General features: G+C 41.0%; 1 protein-coding gene across 2 annotated transcripts in view; it reads left to right on the forward strand.

The window, feature by feature from the left end:
- DCX (doublecortin) overlaps positions 1–21624 on the forward strand; it is an 86457-nt gene that overhangs the window by 35066 nt on the left and 29767 nt on the right. The gene's annotated exons all lie outside the window — the stretch shown is intronic.

Raw genomic sequence — 21624 nt, forward strand, 5'->3', positions numbered from 1 at the left:
TGGGTTGTAAATGATATACTAACTTAATGCAAATCAGTCTTGTTTATTTGCCTGATGTAATGGAATAAAAAGAAAGCAGGGGAAAAGGAGCCAAGTCATTTTCTTGTAGTCTGCAGGAGGGAAGTTTAGGGCATCTGGAAGGCAGCAGTGCAGAGAAAGAGTATTTGTAATTGAACTGGCATATGGCAAAAGAAGTGTTGTGGCAAATCTGCGTCAAAATAAGGGTGGTGTCAAATTGGGCTCAAATTCAGTAATCACAGGTGCCAAATGGATGAATTTAAGTTCAAAGTTTAGAATTGTTGTGATTACTGTGGTTATTCTGGGTTCCTTTCTCAGATTTTCCCAGCAGGCAGCATAAAAGATTAAAAATTTTAATGTAAGGACACTGACAGAGAAAGACAGACTCTCTGCTGCAGGAATTTAGAGTGGGAAGTTCAGGAAATGTTGGTGAAGTGGAGATGTACTTGAAATTCAGTCCAATATAGGACACTTTTAAAGTTTTCCAGCCCTCAAAAGCTGGGTGGTAATTTGCATCAATGGATTTACACCTCAACAAAATAGGATTACTTTGGCTAAGCATACCTTTTAATCTGGGGGGGAAAAGGCACCTTCCAAAACAAGCAATTAGTCAAGCATAAGAATGCTTTAGGCACCTCATGCTTGGTTAAGTTATTCAAGGGCAAGTGAGACCAAAATCCAGGGAAAGCAAGTACATTTGGAGAACAGCGTCAAAGAGATCTTGGTGTTGGACGCAGGAGATAACGCTGTATCCTCAGGAAGCATGTTACCAGTGCAGCTCGGCTGCATTGCAAAAGAAGCACGTGTTACTGTCCTCATTTTACAGATAGGAAATGCTCACGCTGATCCTCGAAGTGGCCAAGTGCCCTTCCCTTCCCTCATTGATCTGTCTTTGCCTTACACCCTCAGCCTTCTTGGCTTGTTGAGGTCACCCAGCAGGTATGACTGCTAAGAGATGACTTCGGCATTCCCCTACCCACCCCCCCAGCTGAGCGATCCTTTCCCACACCTTTCTTGCCTTCCCTACTAATGTAGCTTTGTTCCCCACAGTACTTGGAAGGTTTATTTCTATTTTTCCTTGTCAATTAAACTCCCAACTGCATTGTGCTTAACTGCTACACTATGCGCGCTCCATACCTGTTCAAAATTGCCCTTCCTGGAGAAAGCATGTAGGCAAACTTCATTTATCAAAGTAAGGACTTTGGGGAAAGCGCAATTAATCTTCACTTATCCCTGGAGAACTGCAAGATGGAAACAGGTCTGTAGGTGTGAACAGCTGAAATAACTTGATTCTCTTCACAGCCCCCAGATGAACAAAGAATTCCTTGTGGGAGAGGTGCACGTGGAGAGCAATACAAGATGAAAGAAGAGGGCAGCAAACATGCTGGTGACCTAAGGCTTGGGGTCATTACTTGCCCCAAGTGTGGCTAGTTAGGAGAGCTTCTTTCCTACATCATTAGTCTGTCACAGGGAACATAACAATTTGAAAGAGCAGGAGAAAGAAGGGAATTGGCTAAAATAGAATCAGTAGTACTTTTTCAGCATCCTTTGCAAACGTCAATGCTTAGTATTTATTACAGAAGAGTACTAGAAGATGCTTTTTTGAGCTTTTTTGCTGACCAGATAAATGGCCTGACCTGTTCCTGGCAGCACCTGGATGCACAGGGAATATCCTGACCCTCCTGGTCAAGCCTGCTGGCAGCGGGAATGGTTGGATGTCTGCACTCCTCCTGCCCCAGGCTGGTACTCGCCGAGGCACTGCCTGCTCACCCACGAGGGCTGGTTAGAGGATACCGCTGCTCCGTGCCTTCATCCTTGCATTTTCATGATAGATCTCTGGAACTTTGCTCGTGTCAGTCCTCCTCGGTGCTGTGTAGATTAGGATGTAGCAGTGGATGGTGAGGAACAAGCTGGGTTACACTACCTTCAGTGAGAGAGTGAAATGCTTTGTTTTAGCTGAGTTCAGTCAGTTTAGTATCTGTGCTTTGCTGGCAAAGAGCAAACTGGCTGAAGCCCATCCAGACAAGATTCTGGCCTGTAGTAGGGTCATGGAAAGGATCTCGACCTGTTCTCAGTGTGTGCTTGTCACAGTGCGACAGGTTTTGTTCCTTGCTTTGCCCAAGAGGTTCAGTGTCTGTGATATGCAGTCCCAAGGGACTTCTGGGGCCATCTGCTTCTGGTGAACTGGCTCTCAGGATGCTAATCCAACCCTTTGTAACCTGTGAATTTGGTTGTCTTTGTCTTGTGTTTTGCTTAGGGAACATCAAGAGAGGAAAAAAAGAGAGTGCAAAGCTGTCACTTGTTAGTACACCTTTTTTTTTTTAAAAAAAAAATTGTTCTTTTCTTTTTCTCCCTCCCTACATTTGGAATGCAAATTCAGGGTAGTGACTTGAATTTGCAGCACTGCAGATAGTTTGGGGCATGAGTTTCTAAGAGGGCTCCTTTTACCTCGAGTGCTGAGGCACCAGCTAGGATCAACCAGGTGCCCTGGATGCTTCCTAGATCTAATACCTCCGCGATCACTTTACATTGAGGGCCCTCACATTTGGAAGATGCCTTCCCCAGTGGCCCAGTCATGCCTGAATCACTCAACATTGAAGAAATGTCAATAGTGCTGCTCTCTCTGGTGTTTCCCTGGGCATGGTTGGGTGACCACAAAGATGGTAATTTTTCCCCTTACACAGAAGCAGATATATATATATGTGTCTGTGCATACGTGTGTGGGTTTTTAATTAGTTTGTGTAAATCTGCCCTGAAGTGTGTTGGGAAGACGATGCATTTTGTACTGCTAAAAATAAATACATATGAAATTTGCGTATTAGATTTCTCTTAGGGAAACAGGCTAAAATTCGAGTGTTAAATATGAGTGCAAAAAAGATAAATAGAATTTGATTAAAAAAATATAACTCTGCAAGTATACTGTTTTTAATGATTTTGATACATTCATGGAGCTTTATTCAAATGCTTTAAGTCCTAACGTGAGTCATTAAAGCCACTAGTGATTTCTATAGGGAGTGAAGCGCTTCCTTATAGGAACTAATTTGACAGCATTGCAACTTAAATAGCTGCTTTAACCTCTTGTCCTTGAAGATCTGACGGTGAAACCATGTCATCATTTCCTCTGTGATATTGTAAAATATTATATTGTATGTTGTTTCAAGATGTGAAATTATATTTGTCTACATGTATGTAAGTGTATAAACATACATACACACGTACCGCTCTGCAGATGTGCACTTTTATGTATTTCCAGATAGATCTTTATAGGATTAGCTTGGACTGTGGAATGAGACAGCTGAATCATCAGACTATGCTATATATTCTTCTTGCAGAGCTCTCAAAAGCTAGGACACTGCTTTGGCAGGTCAAATAACATGTTGGAAATAATGTACTTCACAAGTGTTCATCGTTTCCATTGCCTAATTTTTCAGAGTATGTTGCACTGCTAGCAATGGCCAGCCCAAGAGCCAGTCTCTTATGTCAGAAATAGCAGGTCAGAAAAAGGTTGATGGTGAGCTTTGGTTTATCTTTTGTGCAAATACGTCTGTTTCTTAATATTTTACCAAATAATAACCCGCACTTCTAGGAATAAAACTTATTCCAACCAGGAGGACTGTGGGTGAAAGTAAAAGTTACAAGACCTGGTTTATATGGGTAGAGTGCCCATAGATGTTATATCTAGAAAAGCTGAACAGTGTAAGTTTGGTGGAATAGCTTGAGTGGAGCTGGGAAGACGTGGTATGGAGTCACTCTTGTTATAATGGAGAACATGTGGGCTGAGAAACCCAAGAAGAGAGAACTAAACTGGAAGCAGTACATAGCAAGAATAGGAGTGTGGAAAGATCAGTTTGTCCTCAGGATGGGAGGGAATCACCCAAGTCACGAACATGCATACAGGGCTATATGCAACCATGGGTTATTAGTCACCATTGCAAAAGCGAAATGCTAGAAGAGTTGGTACGAAAAATGTGCAATAAAGTATGCATTAACATGATGAAATATGTATTGGAATGAATACTAAGTGGGATAAGCATGACTCTCAACTGAAACAAATCTGGCAAGCTGTAACTTTGGCCTATCGAGAAGCCCCATTGCGTGTTAGCCCAGTGCAGATGTTGGAGAGCTTCCATGCTGTGTCTTCTTGCACAAAACACTCCTTCTCTATGTTAAGACTATGCTTTAAAGGGGTATTTAGCACCTTTTCATTTCCCCTTCAAAAGGAGGGCAGGCAAGGAGCTGTCACAGCCTCCCAGAGAAGGACAAAGTGCTGATGCAGGCTGCAAGCCACAGGGATGTCCAGCCTGGAAGTGAAGTATGTTGCATGTGTGCGCACAGTGATAGTCTTTTCCATGACAGTCTCTTACAGAAAGAAGGGAGGACAGATGAAATACTTTCTGTGACTCATTCCCATTCTGACACATTCAGAGAACACTGTAGAAAGAATGAGGCAGACCCCAAAAGGAGAAGCCCTGGGCCCAGTTCTACCCTGACTTATGTCATCTTGAGTTTTACCAAAGGCGTTAGAGTTGCACAGGGCATAACAGAGGCAATAACTTAGGATCCCGCAAGACACTGTAATTCATGATGTTAAGGCTTGCAAAGGTCTCTAGCACAGTGACCATAGTGATTCAGAGGGGACAGAGCTCTGAATACATCTCCACCAAACACGATTTATTTGGGAATGAAACTCCAAGGCTTCTGTGGTCATGTTTCTTAGTAGCTGTTTATGGTTTTGGCCATAATCCTATTGTAACTATTAATCATATTACTATCATATTCCTGCAAAGCATCAGGGAAGGTTTTCCAGACAGATTAATCACTAATGAATTTGTAATCTGGCTTTGATCACTCATTCCTTTTGAATGCTGGTAGGTGGAGTTTACATGCCAAGATTTTCTGAATAATGAAGATGTTGCCTCTAAGGATCCTTTGGAATTAATTTTTCAAATTTGGATCTAATATGTAAGCTGGGCTCCCATAGTTGTTTTTCTCCTGATTTAATGTTGAGAAGAAGGGACTTTGGTAAATTGTACAGATATGCAGGCCTCCACATGCTCCTACTGAAATAAAAAGCAACGTTCTCTCTGCTTTTGGAGAAAGCTGGAGCAGACAGGTAGAAGTACTTGCAATCACGAAGGCAGATGGAATGTTATCAGAGGAGTTTGAGCAAATGGCTCTTGAAAGTGACTGACAAAGCTTCAATCTCTAATCCTTCCACACTATGGTTTATAGCACTGAAACCTTTTGCGATGTCAGCAGCACCTGACATCAAATATCCATCAAATACTTATGGTCAGCTTTGACACAGCAAAACATAAATCTCATTTCTGGTGAGGCATAAATGTCAGAATACTGTCTGCACAATAGCCAAAGGCTGTATAAATTGTAATTAAAAGCATTTAATTTAAGTTAATCTTCATTAGGAATGTAATTATGTCCGCACACAAATTGCTTCAATGTAATTGTCACAGTTGTAAATAACCAGTTATATCAACCAGCTTTTCTTCAGGATAAACTGGCTAAGAGATTATCAACTGTTTTAGAGCAAAAGCAGAGGGTGTCTATTGGCGTATCTGTAACGCATGCATCCGTAGAATTAGACTGAACTCACTGCCCTTGCCCCTGCAGGTGCTGCAAAGTAGTACCAGCTCACACATCCCCCATGGCTCCAAATAAGCCATTGTGCAGAGACGAGAGGATACTGTCTTGGAAGTTCAGTAATTTATTAGAACTTGGTTGTAGAGAAGCAGAGCAAAAGGTCCTCCCCCCAAAAAAACGGATCAGGCTTGATTTTTAAAGGGGTATTTTAGTCTGCAATGGCACTGGCTTCAGCCTTGTCCCTGTCTTGTAGGCATAAGAGTATATGGGAAAAGTCTACCTTCCATAAAGTTGTCATTTTCTAATCAGACTATCAATGAAATTTATATATGGACTTTGCTGTCCTGATGCCCACAAGAGAACTACACATTGCAGAAGCCTGGAGCTATAGGCTATCAGCAATGTTCCTCTGGTGGAGACAGGCCAGTCTTCCACTGGTCAAGTGTCATCTACCAATAGATTACTCTAATTCTTTCCTTCAGGTCTCTTGATTGCTATGGGGATTTAGGGCCTGATCCAATGCATCTTGAAGTCAATAGAGAATTTTCCCATTGAGCTCTGTGTGATCAGAATCACATCTGCTACAGAGGAGTGAAGAATGTAATACATGTTGGATTCTGCTCAGAGCAACCTGACCTGAATCCAAAGAGGTTGAGAGTAGCTACTGCAAGACTTAGCTTAGAAAAGGAATGATTTAGTCTTCTTCACTGCCTCAGGAAACAATGCCACGAATGCACGTAAGAAATTAAATAGCACTTGGGACATGAGTAAAAATAGTCTTATAAGTGGACATGAATGCTTGAAATGGATGTCCTAACAACATAGTTTAAAAGTAGAAGGAGCTTTTAACTGTTGTCAATGTTCTTCCCAAATAATCTGCACTGTTACTGCTAATTGGCATAAATCTTGCTCATAATACCCATAGCAGAGATTTGCACTGAATCCATTGCTAATCCTATAAACTGGTGAGTTTGATAAAGTGAGTTGCTCTGGGCATTGCTAATTTTATTTTCATGCTTCCACTTGCTATCATTCATTAACCCCCAAATGGCAAGCTGGTCTGTATACACAAACAAGAAAGCAATAGTCATCTTATTAGCGGCTATGACCGTGAGTGGGAAATGACAATAAAATGAATACATACACAATTTAAATAGGATGCCTTTTCTTGTGTGTTGGTATGATGCTACCTGCTAAAAAAAAAAAGGGTCAGATTCTCATCAGCACCTGCAAAATTAAATCTAGTACAAGGAAATTCTATATTAAATGGCATTATTTTTCACATGGCTTACTGCTATATTCCAGGCACCACAACATGTAATACTGCTGCTCTTTGTATCTCATTGTCTTATTTGTTTAAACGTACGTATGTCACATTGTTTAAATTCTGCACCACATACAGTTATTAGAGCAGCTATCAAGCATTGATAGCATATCTAGGGCTCAGATCTCCCCATGTGTAGCTCTAACCAGGGTAAGTTCAAAGACCAGATTCTGGTGTTACAGTGGATGAGACACTGCTCATCAGTATTAGAGGAGATGCGAAGGACTGAATAAGAACCTCTAGGGTCTCTTCGGACATGTCCGTTTAAGGCAGAATTGGTGTACCACTGGAGCACAGTGGAAAGGCTTACAATATTGATGCTTTATTTTTTAATTCAATATAGGTGAACTGGGCACCTTAAAGAGGATTAGAAAAACAAAGGCTCAGGCCGTAAGTTAAGACTTCCCAGATTGCCATTACATCCTGAAGAGAAGAAAAATCTGTTTGGGAAAAGACTGGAAACTTTATCTGCCAACCACTGGCCTAAATTTTACATCTAGTAGCCAGAATAACATAAAAATCCACTTTTTCTTATGAGTCAATGTCTTATTGTGGTATAATGCTTAGTTATATGACCACCTGCTAGTCCTTAAGTAATTGTATACTGGTACAGTCTGGGTTTGCTTCCAGTGAAGGAAGTCTGCATGCAAAATTCCATCTCACTAAACTAGAAGTAACCAGAAGAGTTTGGTTTGCGTACGACTACCAGGAAGCTCTGCACTGGAGAGCTGCCCGCTGCTCCCCCAGTAACGCGTGCCTCCTGAGCAGCACGGTCCTGCGCTCGGCAAGAGCCCCGTACCGAACACGTTGTTTGTGCCAAAGCAGTGATTTCCATGGTCAGAACTCAACCGAATAAAAACTTGCGACATAACGTAACACACTAGAGGGACAGTGGCTGGATCTACAGAACCAGATCAGATAACTAGGGAAAATGGACAGCACGCTTCTCAGTAAAGCTTTTTACGTATAAGTCAGCTTGGATAAGAGAATTTAATACTTGCCTAGATATTACAAAAAAGTGAAAAGCAGTTGCAGAGAAAAACATACTATTGATTATCTAAGGCTAATTTTCTTCTAGGCAGCCAGAGTTAGTTTTTTCTTCATCCAAGAAAGCTGCCTTGGAACAAAACCAATACAATAGTGTGGATTATGTATTGTCTTGAGGAAAGAAACAAAATATTTAGCTGGGACTACAAAGGAAAATGTGTCAAGTTTTTAAAATTACTTCAGCATATTTGAGTTTGAGACAGCACAGCAAAAGCAAAATGCTTGTTAAATCATTCTAGTGTGCAAGTATCATGGTAGATTTGATGTTCCAAGAGTTGACTGCACCAGCATGCTAATTGTCAGGATATGTTTTTTTAATTTTTTTTAGAGGATGTTCATGTGTTGCCTTATTTGGTTACAGATGCTTTACTGCCTCTTGGTACAGAGGAAAAAAATAAGGGAAAGAAAATGGCAATTGGTTTAGTACAGTGACATTTTAGTGAACTCTAGCACCACATTCCCTGTGGAAATATGTATTCTGGACTGAACAGTATTTCTTCAAAGACACCGATGAAAATATAGCACTGGTCTTGTTACCATTACCTCTCTCCACTTAATCCTGCTATCCTGTGCTTCAGAGATGCTGTGTTTCTGTAGTTCTTATTGAACCCAACTGGAATTGCAGACATTCAGTGTTTCTTTAAAAAGCTCAGCCCGCACTGTCTGCACTAGAAGTTTATTAGAGTGCTGGAGCAAATTGAAAGCATACCACTCTGGGTATAGAGAAGATCTCCACAGGAGAGGCTGATATTGCTCTATTACCTGTCAAAAATGATCTGAGATGAAAGGGGAAGAGAGCAAAGGGAAGCTATAAAACATTTGACGGGAAAAAAAATAAAAATACAAAGTTTTAGAAGTGCTGTCAGTATGATCAGGGAGTAAAGTCAGATTGATGCTTTGTATAATTCTTTTGACTTCAGTAGATTTGTATCAGGAGGCTTGTATGCCAATACAGGTTTGGCCCTTTTGTTTACATTTCTTTTCATAACTGTATGTTTCGTCTTTATGCAGTGTCTACATATGAGTTTATGTATGAGCAGCATTTCCACGAACAGACAGCAAGCCTTGTTTCTTTCTTGGCATCCACAACAAAAATTAAAAAAACAACACAACAACAAAACAAATAAAACACCTCCATCTTTTAACTGGTATTAAGGTATCAGCTTTGCTGAACCTAACAAAGGGTTATTTAACATCCTTTTGCTTTAACTGTAGTTGCAAAGTTGCTGACCTCCACCGTCACAATGAGGACTTGGAATGGGTGCTTTGAGCCAGGGTTGTTGGGTGCATAAGTGAGATCAGAAGCTGCTTCAAAATCTTCAAGGAACTTTCTTTTCTGCAGAGGTGAGGATCAGCAGGAAGGGTTGGGGGAGGAAAGAGTCTACAATATCTACCCCTGGAAAGGGGGACGACTCCTGCAAGGTGCTGTCTGATTGTTGTCTCGCACCAGAGTGCGGTTGAGAATGAATAGCTCAGTCCCGGTCCCGTTAGCGGCGGCAGCAGCAGAGAGGAGCCCTGCATGGGCAGATGCCAGGCTCGTGTTCTTCACACCAGCAGAAAGGATCCATTTATCATGGAAATGACATGGTCAGTCTGGAGGGGTGAGGACTGGGGAAGAGACGGACAGTGAAGGGTAGGTGAAGAGCTGATGAATTTATGCAGCAATGGAGAAAGGAGGGAAAAATCCAGCTGTGTTATTTCTGTGGTTCAAATAAGAAAAGCAGTACCCAATTATCCCGGAGACAGTGCACAAAGGGAATGTAAATGTGTACAACCATCTGCAGCTGGCTGATCTGTGAGCTCATATAGTCACCTCTGCACATGTAAAAGTGGAATTTGCTGTTTCTTAGAGATTGGGAAACAAACAGATACAGTTCTGCTTGAAAGTCTCTGGCCATCTCCTGTTTCTCTTATCATATATCTCTTGGGGGAATCTCATACCAATTAGTTTCTAATTGATTCATTAGTCTACAACTCATTTTATGAGAAATGCCATCCAAACATAATGGTTCTTGTATGTTTCACAGAAGCAGAAATGAATTGCATCATAATTTTAGAAACTCCTTTCTGTTCCCTCTTCTTCCATCACATAATACTTAATATTTCAAAAAGAAAGGTAAAAAATTAAAAAGGAATTTTTTTTTAATCGGGTACTCTTCTGACACTGCCTAATGGCAAAGATTCACCCTGATGTGCTATACATTTATTATAATGATGTAATTTGAATGATACTCCCAAAATTAGTGTGGACCCTTTAATACCTCTCCCAGGTGCTATTTAGTTGGGGCAAGAAGGCTTTAACCTTTTGGCTTTTGGAATCCCCCTAGTAAATCAACTGCATCTTGGGATCATCTCCAAATGAAATTTGCTTGCTACACAGCAGCAAGGAGACGTGAGAGGATTATAAAGCAGGACTATTTTTCACTGCAGAAATGCCTGAACTCACTCCAGACAATTATGCAGCCTGCCATTTTACACATCATCTATTTCAGTATTCCTGCATCAATTATTCTATTAATATTACTGCATACTAAGCTAGAACTTGTCATTGGTCCTGTAGACATGGAAGGGATGGGATATATTTCAAATTAAAAAAAAAAAAAAAAAAGAAAAAAAAAGAAAAAAAAAAAGAAGAAAAAAAGGCATTTCCATGTGAGAGGCTTTGGGACAGCAGCCTTGCTGCATGTTCTCTACAAAGTATTTTTATCTCACAGCCTGCTTAACATTGTTAATTTCTACCCTAATATGGTTTAGTTCAAGACATAATGCTGAATTTTCCATTACACTGTTAGCTGTCAGTTGAATTGAAAAGACCTGTTAATTAGAAAAAATTAATAGCTTTATTCAAAGATTAACAGAAATTAGGGTGAAAACAAAATTGTTCCGATAGGGAGGGCATATGCATTTGCTGTAAATTCAGGAAATCTCCCAAAACACAAAGAATATGTTCAGAATTATAATTAAGGAAGAAATTTTAACTCCCTGAAAGAACAGCTTGATGGCAATTGTTACTTTCCTTTAGATTTAATGTAGCATCTGCTACAATTTAATTCTTAAAGAACACCATTTTTAATTCCCATTAATCTCCAGAATTAACAGTGTAATAAAGACCCTTGCAAACATTGAAATTTAACTAGTCAAAATGCCTTTAGGAGGCTTTACAGAGTATTTTAGCAGTGGAGCAACAGCTTTGATGCCGTGAGTGGGGCGAAATGCAAAGCCAGCATTAATTAGATACAGAACCGGTTGCATCTTCTCATCTTCTTCAAGAATTAGGCTGACTTGGATCCATAGGCTGCAAATGAAGTTACATCGTTGGAGGACAGGACGGCTTGTTCATTGTCATGTTCGGAGATGCATATTAGGAAGGATAACTTGAAGGTTGAATACTTCGTACTTGTGTCTTTCTTCCGTTAAAGTTGATAGCATGAAGTAAAAGTGTTAGCTTTTCAACATCTCTTTTGATGAAAAAGTGTTTTGAATTTTGCAGATGTTGACCAAAACAGAGGGGGACCTGTACAAAATATGAGCTCAGTGACACATCTAAGAATTAATTAATAGAATAATAATAATAGATAGGATAAAAATAGCAGAGATGTTTGAAAGGCTCTGTAGTTGGAGACCTAGACCCTGAATAAAACCAGTGCAGGCTGAGATACAAATATGTGCATAAGCTGAATTGACAGAATAGTCTTGTCTGGTCAGAAAAGGTTTTTAATTACAACTGAGTTACAGTGCATCTTCCCCAGGAAAAATTGTGATAAGGCGTTGCCATAGTCCTAATTAACATATGCTGTCTACCACAAATGCCAAGGAAGACAAGGTTATCCATAGTGAATTGTGTTAGGGGAGACACAGCCAGTTCAAAACGTGCTGCCTTCAAAGTCAGTGCTGATGCCTGACTTAAACTGAAGTGTCCTCAAGCTCTCCTGGTGCACTAATAATAATGGCAAGTCTGACACACTGATTTTTGCCTAGCACTTATTTTGGAAGGAAGTTAGAGATGTCAGTGGGACGCACGACAAGGTCGAATAACTACATTTCTTAAAGAGAGACTGCCTCAGTGAGTAAAACACATCCACTTGTTACATGGAAACCAAATCTGTTCGTATTTAATATAATTTCCTGTGTCACTCTGGCTGATTATTGAAGACAGAATCTCCTCTCTTATGTCTCTTTACACCACATCACAAAGAGGCTGTAAGAACAAATCCAGCTATTTCGTACAGCATTTTGTTGTGCCAGAACTTTATTCTGCCCAAAAGCACTGTGCAGGCATGCTGCCCTCTGCTTCCAGGGCTCCGTGCCGGGCAATAGTTAGGCAGAATGGGTGGGTTGTGAGATAGTGGACTTACCCCTGGAAAGTGGAAGTGCATGAATAGATCCGTTTTGTCCCCCAGTGAGGATTCATCTTTGGCCACTGCTGTACTGGGCTGAAGTCCATAATCGTACCCAGGTGGGTGAAAGTACGAAGGGAGCTGTTTGGTAGCTGGCCAACGTACCGTCCTTTGAAATGTTTGGGCTGAGAATTAAGTTCTTGATGCACCTGACCATGAAGTAATTAACTGGAGGAAGTATTTTTACATAATGCTGACTGATAAGAGAAAAGAAGGAGCAGGAGCCAGGAATGCTTGTAAGACACTGAAGATGGAAAGGCTCTCCCAGGGCACGCTGCTAGTGGGTAAGGAAAGCAGAGATGTCGTCTTAGTCTTTTGAGCAGACAACGCACACTGCACATGGGGATGAGAGCAGCTCTCACAGCCACAGTTTTACTTCCTCCCTTCCCCACCATCTTCCCCAACCGAAAGTCAACAGGCAGAGGGTGCCTGTGGGGATGCTGGTTCTGACCTCCGCAGGCACCACGTTGGTGCTGTGCCATGGGATACAGAGATAGGGGCCTTGGGGGAAGCAGGGACCAGCCGTGAGACAAAGCCAGGGTATGGCTATTGGTCTCCTCTAGCCCCTTAGAGCTTCCTTACAAGCAGTAAATGCTTGGTGTAGCTTTTCATCCTTCTGGGCCTGTTGGTCAGCTAATGGTAATATTCTTTCTGTGCTCCCTGAAGATGGAGGGGGCTGCTTGCAGGCACGCACCAAACCGTTCAGTCCTGGTACAGGGTGTTTTTGTTGTTTGTGTTTTAACCAGGGCGAGGATCTATTTACCAATGCCTCTCCATCACCATCAGTACCATTGTTACAGTTAAAGAAAAAGTCGCACAAAGCTAACAAGAGCCTTTCTCTTTTATGGAGATATGCACAATAGGATCAGCTACAGCTATAGGTTTTAGGAGCTTGTTGCTGGAAATCCTATTAACTGGAAATTCCAGCCTGTTGTTTCTTCAACCTGACCTTGAGTAGGTTGGTAGGGTCCCTGTGCCCCTACTTTCAAGACTCCCATTTCAAGTGGTGTTGCTTGACCTTGGCCCTATAGTCATGCTGCTTCCAAAGTCTCTGGTGCTCTTTTTCAGTCCAGAACTACTGTTTCCTCTCAAGAGTGATGAGGGGGGACGATTAGGAAGAATGGTTTGTCGGTTCTCTGAATTCTTAAAGTGCTACCTGTTTTGAGGCAATTTGTGCTGGAAATCTTTTTCATAGTCTTAATCTGTCACCTAGAATTTCTGGGTTTATGGTTTTCTGACTGGAGAAAGGGTAATCTTTTATATATTGGTGCTGACGGCTGTGCTCCTTATGCCCCTAAACTGCACAGCACATTTATCCTCAGCATAATACCCTCATGAATGCAAGAGCAAGCCTTTCTTCTAGGTAAAAAGAATCATCAGCCTGAATATCTGTTTCATAGTCCCCTCCCTATGTATAGGGAATGGGGATAACAAACTAACCTTTCTTCCAGAGGCTAATTGGATTTCACAGAGTTTGGAAGCACCACTAATTCACCAGATATAGTAAATTCAGCTTTAACATTCCTACTGGGTAGCTTGGCTATTGACCTTGCTTTTTATTCTATTCCATTTCAAACTTACCCATTTTTAATACTTAAATAAACAGGCACCTTGTGCTGCAACCTTTTTGAGAGCAGCGTTTCTTCACGCGCCAAGTCTTACAAGCTGCTGTGCACATACATGCATGAATATTTCTTATTCCACTTAAATAAGCATCACAAATGTTTATCATAGAAATAATGCATATTGGTCGGAAGTTGGTGTCCCTACTCTGGTTTAATCGCATTATAACAAAATAGTCCAAGTGGACATAAAGCCCTCATAATCAACCTACTGTAGTTATACAGCCTTATTAAGAGGATCTCTATTTTTCATCAATAAAAAAAGTGTAAAAATTCCCTCTTGCATCAAAGAAAAACACTTGAACATGCTGACTTGCCCAGAATTTTCTCTTCTGAGGGTGAGAAAGGTAGAAAAAAATCTCTTCAGAAGAGTAGAATTTGATTGTTTCAATCAAACTGTCTAGGCTTAAATGTAAGCCATGGCTTACAAGAAAAAGTCGAGATCTCTGAATAATGTTTTAAAGAATGGAAATCTCACTGGGTGTTTCTACTGAGAGGTCAAATTATGGGCCCTGAAACCTAGATGGTAGAGATGATTTTTCCTACCCTTCATGATGGCTCACTGCAAACACAGTAGTGAGGGAACAGCATTTGATGCTGGTCTTGCCAGGTTTCCACGTGTACGTTTGGTGGCATAGGAGAACAAGAGATGGAAGAGCAGATGACAGAGTCCCCTTCCCTTACTGATGGGTAACTCAGAGAGGGGCTCCCCAAAGTGTAATTCCACGTACTTCTATGGCATGGGCTGGGAATGCGGGAGTGTTCCTGATCCATTTTTGAATGTCAACATCCATACTTTTTCTGCTCATCTTTCTAGTGCTTATCCATCTTAAGCAGTATTTTTTCATAAAAGCAGATAAGTAATTCTCTTTCTGTGAATGCAAATGTGGAATCTATTGAGTGGGTGTGTGCATACTTTAAAGAAATAAATGAATGCAAACTTCTCTTCTTTTTAAATGGAGGAAACCAGAATCTAATGAAATGTAAATCAATTCAGTGTCTGCTTTGGGCTTGCAGTCTTCAGACTGTTAAAAAAAATGAATGTATTAAGTGTTGTGCATTCCAATATCAACATTTTTATTTTCCATCATATCCCCTTAACCCCTCAAGTCTTCTGAAATCTTTTTCTTTCTGGACATGTGATGAAGTGCTTGTCAGAGAAGAGAAAGCAGTTTATTTAAAGTCTACTCTGCATGTTCATTAGTTCCCGATATTCACTCTGGCACATGACCTTACTGAGTTGTCCTGTGGACAAGTCTGTATGTGTTTGGTTTCTGTACTTTCTTTATTGATTGCAAACACCCAACTGATGAATTGTAAAGCACAGTTTCCTTTGTGATTTAGGACTTTGGCTTCTCAGACCACTGCCAATTTGACCTGGGATCCAGGTGTTGGAGTATAAATAAGTCCATCGGATTTCTGCTTTGAGTTAAAACAGAGTTTAAACAGATTTTAGTTACATCCTCAGCTCAGTCAACTCTCAGTGCCTGTCTAGCTGCTCGTCCGACTGCCTTAGCTCCATCTAGCATCTAGTGCTGAAGGAGAAAGGGCACGAGCAGGCATCTAAAACACGTTGTCTTTAGCTAACGCACGGTTCGATTTTATAGCATTTATCAAGGCAACCTAGAAAATAAGAGTATGTCTTAATTCAGTTCTGGTCTTAACAGGCTTTACGTGTGTATGGCATGCAAATTGTCTTCTGTGGTATTTTTGGCCTTAAAGGAAGCTGTTTCTGAGGACAGTTTTTCCTCTGTTCTGAACTCTGGAAGCCTGCAAGCTGAAGAAGTATGATGATTTGAAGAAAACAAATGGACATCTCTTTTCTTTGAGCATAACCATCAGATCTGCAGAAACTTAGGGAACAGTTTGAAGCTACCTATGTTCTGGTATTGCTTTCTGTTCTGCTGTCTAAATTCTTAAAGAGGAGGGATATTACAGAGAACAGTGAACAAAGTCATTATGACTAAGGGAGAGAGGCGCAGAGGAAGAAGCCTTGCGCTGGCCCTCCCTTATCCTAAGACTTGTGCGGAGTCAAGCAGTTGGTTAAAGATGACCAGTCCCCAAGATGGAAGATGTTCAGCCCCCAGGTTGAACCTGTGGTGGTGTTATTCCAAATCTCCTTTGCCAGACCTCTGCTGGCCATTTAGGCAGAGGTCTTTCCTCATCCCATGACATAAGGAAGAGACGGAAAATCTGGAAGCAGGACTGTGAACATAAATCACTGTTCTGAATAATCACCGGCTACAGTGTCTGATCATTTATCATTCAGCCTCACCCGGCTCCATCAGCTAAAAATAGGAACCTCTGATAAAGACATTTCTCAGAAAGGTGAAGAAGACAGTTCAGTTAACCCTCCTGGTGATGTATTCCTCTTCAGAGACGTGCTCCGTCACCGTGGCAAACAGTGATGGCCAATCCAGGTACCGGAGGCCTCCTGCTGAAGTGACAGCTACAGGAGCTGCAGAGCTTGATCCAGCACTGAAAGCAACCAAAAGGTGGTTGGAGCCTCTGTTACTGCTGTGCCGATGTTCATACTCGTAGTTGTAGAGAATGACAGTGAGGGCAGCCCATGAGCCACGCAGACACAGCAAACTCTGTCATTCTGCAGATTATGAAAGGGAACAAAAGGAGCTGGTTAATCATAACACCCTTTTAAAGCACAGAAGGTTCTGCACTGGTAGGTGATTCAGACTAAGGCTTAAGTCTTCAGGCTTTTTATTTCTAATTAATTTTAATTATTTTATTTATTAATGAATTACAATTTTTAAGTACTGCTGCTGCCTCCTGGAGGATGGTAGAAATAGCTGATTATTCACAGCTGTCCAGGTATATATCCTGCATATTTACTGCTCCTTTTCCAGGTGAGCTCAGAATATCTGTAGCATCACAGATATTTCAGCAAACTGAGCTCACATCCAGAGAGATGCTTGAGGCAAGCTCCATTTTGTTAAAATCCTGAAAAATGCTTAGTTCTACAACTACTGTATTAAAATGAACAGGAAGGCTCAGCATCTCTCAGAAGGCCGTATCTTTCCTTTCTGCAATTAAAATTGCTGCAGCAGACACTAATGGACTGTCACTGCAGAAATCCCCTCTTGGAAATCCTACCTATATTGTCCTCTCAGGGAAGGTTTTTCTAATATAAACAGCAAAGGATTTCATTTAACAAGAAAAGAAACCACGCTTAATGAAAACCTAAGGAATTGCAAACAGTTTTGTACTCCCAAAATCTCTGTTAATCTCTACCAACTTCTATTTCTTCCATAACATAAAGTTTCTAAAAAATCAAACTTTGACACAAAGAAAAATGTTACCATCAAATCGATTAGAAATAATTACTTTGTAAGAAATAAATTTGTGCCTCATTGCCTGGAGTGTGAAGATTTAACTTCCTTCATTGGAATTGCTTAAGCTACAGGAATTGGAGAGAAAACATTTCATGCAGTATGATCTTCTTTAAGTTAATATTGTCTTTTTAATCCTGAATTTCAAATTAAATATTATCCTCCTTTAAACAAAGGCATGCACGAATGTCTTGGAAATCAATGCTATTTATCCTGTCTACTGTAATTACATACACAAGTTTAATTTTTCTTATAAATAAAAAAGCTTGTAGGCTTAAAAATGGAAAAAGACAAAATCTTACTAATTTGGTGGTTTCCAGTGTCATTGCTAAGGGTTCATGGTAACAGTCACCAGCAAAATCACCATTTTTGGGTAGCAGCATAGGTCCTTGCACTAGCAGGCTACTATCAGGTTCTGTGCATTAATAAATTTATAGCTAAGAGCAGAATTGCAGCATTTAAAGACAATGATTTTCAGGTTATTAGCTGGGGTAAATTTTTGTTGATGTGAACTTTCTTTCAGGGTTTTCATGGTGTTCCAGACTAATTATTGGATATAATTAGAGTAGTAGATTAGGGCAAGATAAAGCAGAACGTATAATTTCAAAACAGTCCAGACTGCTTGGGGGGAGACTTGTACTTTTTTTTTTTTTAACTGAGAAAATATGAGAAAAAAGACTTTTGAAGACTGGAGATAAGAAGACTTAAAAGGTTATTCAGGAGTCACTAAAACCCCCTAAAACAATTAATGCAGTGTAGAGGTTTGGCCTTGCTTGTCAAGAACAACCCTCAAATGTCCCATACTGGCTAATAAGGTCTCAAACCAGCTCTCCCAGCAGAGCAGCCCATGGTCCTGCTTCCTGGCTTGCATCCTCTTTAGCTTCATGTCCTTCAGGGATGAGCATATCTAGGGCTTTTTCCTGCTGTTTTTCTTCTTCTATGCACCACTTAGGCAAGCTGGCTCTGGTGCTGTACAATCCAGCACTGAAGTCACATGTTTTCACAAAGAAAGTTTACTCCAGCGACTTTATGTAGACAGCAATACGTATGGGGCATGTTTTTAGGGACATACAGTAATGACCAAGGATTTGAGTTTAATAAACAAAAGGTAAATAGAAAATACCACACACATGGTGAACATAAGCAACATAGCTAAAACTGCATAATATGTGACACCTGTTATTTTCTGAATTTTGCAATGTTTTGCACTATTTCATGAGAGTGGGGGGGGGGGTTGGCTGCCTTTTCTACCATGTTATGGTGAGTTCTTAATGGTGGAGGTTACAGCAGGAAACAAAAGGGAACAAATAAAGCAAATAGAGAAGTTAGTGTTTCCTGAATATTAGGAACTCAACAAGTAGATTATCTAATTTCTTTACTAGCCTCCAGTGGTCATCCAGCCAGCTGTTCATAATTATAAAATACACATAATAATGTACTATCTGAAGGGACAAGAGTTCAGCAAAGTGAATTGCAAGTATCTCTGCTTGACACGTAATCAGGTTTCTATCCTTGTGCATGCTGGCAGTTTTCCATTGCGTTTGGACCCTTGATCTGAAGGCTTTCTTCGTTGCCTGGACTTTCTTTTTGCTTGTGGTGGTTGTGAGGATTTCAAGGACAAAATATACACTTCGACTTATGACCTGGAGACAATAAAAGCACCTATGGGTTATTTCTGATTTCATCTAAAAGGTTGGGAAATTTTTGAACCCTTATGTTGTGATCTGCATTTAACAGCACAGTGGTTTCTGTACTGAAGGGCGAGCTAAGTAACCCGTGAGTCTTTTCCATGGCATAAGTATAGTACTTAGCATTCAAATGGGAACTTGTGTATTGAGCCAAACCCAATTATTTGCAAATGAATCGGTGCCACTGGTCCTCAGGGAGGACTGTAATACCAAGTGCTGGTTTGAAGTGTCATTTTTCTGTGGGAGAATTCTCTGCAGGTAACATGTTAACTATTTTCAAGCTAATTTTAGGCAAACAGAAATTGGAATTCACAGAAGTCGGCAGCAAAAATTCTACCTTTGATCAAAACCATAGCAGATTTCATCTTGCTCCATTTTGAAAGTCATGCTGATGTGAAAAGCAAGCTTTTCACTCATGTTTGGCATCGTAACCAGAGCTGGCACTCTTAGGCAGTGCTTTAATTATACATTATATTAACCAGTGTGAAATACTGAGCCTTATTAAGATAGCCAAAAGCTTTCTTTCTAGTTGATTTATTAGAGCTTGAAATTAACTTTTCACAGTCCAGCTCAAAGAGATCAGTAGATATGGAAATTCAGCTCTGTCTACAGTAAGTTTCCCCATAGTTATCTCCAGTGCCCTCTCCCGTCCCTTGCAATGCCTCTACCCTCTGTAAAGACCCCAGTGCCCAGACATGCCAAAACACTGGGCATCAGCTGTCAGCCTCATACCTCCGTTACAAATGTCAGTGCCAAACTTGCGGTTGCTTGGAATGGTCTCCTGAAAAAATGGGACTTTAAAAAAGCCATGTTCACCCTGGGCTCACCTGGGTGCTCAGATGTGTGGCTGGTGGGTTGCAGCAGGCCGGCTGATGCTGGAGATGTTCCACTCTGGTGTGTTTGCAGATGAGCATTTTTGCTCCTCTTGATACAGTACTTAGTATATGGCTGGGATGTCAGGAGCTCAGGCTGAAGTTCTAGACAAGATCAATTGGATAGAGGTACTTTGTTGTCCCTCTCACCCTTGGAAGTGGGTGCTGTGCTGAACACTTGCCTCTTGAGTAGCTACACAGAGGCTTTGAAGTTGAGCCTTCCAACATTTTCTCAGTAGTTTTTCTCCTCTTCAAAATAACAGTGTTACTTTCCACTTCAAATGAGTTTTCAAAGCATTTTCCAAAGATGGGAGGTCATCCTCTTTCTTTGCCTCAGAAGAGCACCTATCAGCTTGCCAGGAGCCTAAATAAAAGGCAATTTTCTACAAGATACTGATGACAAGTCTGGGTGTTTCTGGATCTCTCCAAAGAGCAATGTGCACATTTTCCGCTAGTTGTTACGCTGAGATGATTCAGATTAACCTTAGGTACATGGAGATAACACAATAGCATTATCATGAGTTGCTGTGTGATTACCAGTGATTCCAGTGGAGTTACCACTGGCATAGTTATCTTGCTGTTGCTGTGCAATTGCATCAATCATTTCACTAGTAACTGTGTAAACTACCACAATCGTAACTGTGTAAAGATCCAAATGGCTAATTACTCACACTGCAGTACCTAGAAAAGTGGATGCTGAACAGTCACCAGCAATACTGTCCTGGCTGGTACTAAAGATGTACAGCAGTGCTCTCAGCTTTGCTGGCCAACCCCTTGCACAAGTGGTAGAGGGGAAGGCGAGTGGTACTAAGGTCTCCTGCCCCTAAGTACCTGCGGGTGCAAAGGTGTTACCCGCTTGAAGTGCTAACGGTGCTAAGTGGAGACACCTTCTGTAGGAATGTGTTGCTTTTCAGCCCTTTTTGATATTCCCACTAAAATGAGCAAAGTCATAAATGTCCTCCGTGGACATCTGGAGTCTGCTGGACTTGGTGTCTTGCTGTCTCCCACACCCATGTGCGTTGGGATCTGGACAGGCAAGGTCTAATAAGATTGCAGCCATGGTCTTTTTTCAGTCAGAGCAAAACCTGTACATCCTTTCATTTGTCAATATTGAATGGCAGGTGGCAGAAGACAGGAATGAGAAGCTGCACCTCCTGCAGTATGCTCCGGCTGAAAGTGAGCTGCAGCAGAGCCAGGCCCATTACTTTAGAAAGGCCGTACAGAACAAGAGATCTTAACATGTCCCAGAGTATCTTCATGGGGCTTCAGTTCTCATTATGATGGCATAATTGGACAGGATGTGGTGGCCCATTTCCTTGCAACAGCATGGAAGTATGAAGTAGGTGTCTGTAGCCAAGAGGCCTAGAGAATATCCATTCCATGTACTTGCACGCTCCATAAGAATATTTCCTAACGTGACATAAGAAATCTGAGTCTTATTTCAAACAACCCCAAATATAATAACCCAATAACAATGCCTTCAAGTATATTATATTGCAGAAAAAGAGTATATTATATTGCAGAAAAAGAGTAGGAGCCAACCATGGGCATCACTATTGTCCCAGGTCACTGAGATATCCTTAGGTAGTTTGTAAAGCCCCAAACAGTGGGAAAAAATTAAATAGGACCCTCTAGCTGTATAGAGAGCTGAGTTGTCCCCCAGTCAGTGAGATGATATTCCTCAGCCAGCTGGGAGGACAGTGGCAGATGGTAA

The sequence above is a fragment of the Accipiter gentilis genome, chromosome 24, assembly GCF_929443795.1.
Source record: "Accipiter gentilis chromosome 24, bAccGen1.1, whole genome shotgun sequence".
Taxonomy (NCBI): Eukaryota; Metazoa; Chordata; class Aves; order Accipitriformes; family Accipitridae; genus Astur; species Astur gentilis.